The sequence below is a fragment of the Drosophila grimshawi genome, unplaced genomic scaffold (genome assembly GCF_018153295.1).
Source record: "Drosophila grimshawi isolate 15287-2541.00 unplaced genomic scaffold, ASM1815329v1 contig_1230, whole genome shotgun sequence".
Taxonomy (NCBI): domain Eukaryota; kingdom Metazoa; phylum Arthropoda; class Insecta; order Diptera; family Drosophilidae; genus Drosophila; species Drosophila grimshawi.
In genome coordinates, this window is record NW_025062738.1 from 231,339 (window position 1) to 233,554 (window position 2,216).

The window sequence follows — 2,216 nt, forward strand, 5'->3', positions numbered from 1 at the left end:
AAATTTAGAATTGCTAAAAGACAGCACCGCTAGGTTACCCAGAGCTGACGAATTTCAGAAATTCAGGGCTGATGTAGATAAACACCTCAAAAAGGCTTATGACAGAAACCAGCGATCGTATAATTTACGGTCACAGACACGAGCATTTGAAATAGGTCAAGAAGTGATCAAAAGAAATTTTTCTTTGAGCAAAGCTGCAGCTAATTTTTGCTCTAAGCTAGCTCCTATCGGCACTAAGGCTCGAATCAAGGGAAAACTGGGCCGATCGATTTACCTCCTAGAGGATATGAATGGAAAGGAGCTAGGAAATTTTCATGCAAAAGACATTTGGTAGCCAGCACTTCCTATTCGCATCCGTTTGAATTTTTTTCAGCTCTTATCTTTCTCTAATAGAAGTAGATCAGACCTGTGGTGTGACGGCGCGAATATTCAGCTTGCAATTTTCAAAACACTGCACATAACATGCACATTAGACTTAAGCAGCTGGTCTAGATCAGCTGGTGCAGCTTATGGTGCGTTAGAGAGCTTTCGAACGCGAACTTTCGCTCTTAATCTTTCTAACGCGAACTTTTGCTCTTGAACTGTCAAGTTGGCTGCGCCTGCGTTTCTGAATGCATTTTATTCTTCCGCATGCTATCGATGCAAGAAGCAACAGCAGATCGGTGCCAAGAAAAGTTTTCTGTTTGTTTTACGTGACAATTTGCACGTGGTCAAATAAAGCTGGGATAATATTTAAAGTGCGATATTACGGATACCAGAACGCTGAAGACCGGTTATACCCGACAGCAGTCGAATTTAATAAAATTTCGACTCATTACCGGGATTTTGGCAGTTCACGTGTTTCGAGTGTTGGGTGGACCTGCAAGCACACCACATCCAATCATTGCACCACACCACAATACACCATCGACCACGGAACTGGCCACCCAAGCCCCTTCGTCTATTCTTATACCTCATTGTGAGTATTTCCTGAAGCATAGTAATTGTGAGCGGACTTTAAAGTTGTATCCCTTTTGTGCTCGGCTATAGATTTTGTTGAAAAATAAAATCAAGCCGACTTCAGCAGAGAAGCGTTGCCAGCGCCTATTCAGGGCTGCTCAACGCCTCTCAATACAACAACAATAAGAAGAACAACTACAACAACAGTAAGAAGAACAACTACAACAACAGTAAGAAGAACAAGTACAACAACAATAACAAGAGCAACGGTAACAACAACAGAAGAACAACTACAACAACACAGGAACAACAACCCCGGTGTCTTGAAGTCACCGCATAGCAGGCATAGAGTATAAAAAAAAGGAAAAAAATGAATTTTAGTTCTAAGTAATGTTATACTCCATACTTATAAATTTGTAAAATATTTTCTAGTGAGCGCTTTGTATCCATTTTGCACCTTTGACTCTAATTATCACCGCCTACAGATCGTCTACGTCGACAGGCCTGCTGACATCGATGGATCGCTAAGGATGATATGGTAGTAAGTACGGCGTAGCCGGACATGATGGCATCAGAGATGCAATATTGGTAACTAAAGCGCCCATAGAATTTTGTTGGTATTGTATTGATATTCCTAATAGTATAAAATTAATAAGAGTATAATAGTATCAGAGCCACAATTTATAATGAAGTTACAATGTCCTTATTGAATTCTACTATCATGAATAGTCCTTGCATTTAACTTAATTCAATTATAGAAATATAAACATGGGATAATTTGTTATTATTAAAGGCACCTTAGGTCTGTAGCACCGCAAGCTTCATAGGGTAGGATCCAAAATTGCAATAGATTCCTACAAGGTTGGGTGGGTAAAGAAGGAGAACTCTAACAACTTAGTTCTCCAACTTTAGATAGGCTATAAGCAACATCAGTCCGTTCCATTTGTATGGCTCGCATTCCTTATCCCGTTCTTCCCGTTCTTCCCTGTCTACGAAATTATTACTGTAGCACCGTTTGTTTAGGCGGCACAATACCCACGCCCAATTTCCCTGAGCAAGGCCGCCCCAAATAGTAGACAGGGTGTGCAAGCCGAGACGACATTGTTAGTGTTCGTTACAATGTTGAAAGAAATTCTAACTTCTGACAATTATTGGCGAAGATACATCCGTTTGAATTTGGAAACCGAAACTTAAAACGTCAATTTCTCGAAATGACTTCAAGACTACATATTTTCAGCTTTTGATGCAGAATCAAAATATATAAAAAGGGCTTCATA

At 40.0% G+C, this 2,216-nt stretch overlaps 1 long non-coding RNA gene across 1 annotated transcript; it reads left to right on the forward strand.

Moving 5' to 3' along the window:
• The first annotated feature begins 1,203 nt into the window (after positions 1-1,203).
• On the forward strand, positions 1,204-1,630 carry LOC116806143. The gene is made up of 2 exons (XR_004365546.2): positions 1,204-1,289; positions 1,372-1,630. It is a non-coding gene; the product is annotated as an uncharacterized LOC116806143 (long non-coding RNA).
• The last annotated feature ends 586 nt before the right edge of the window (positions 1,631-2,216 follow it).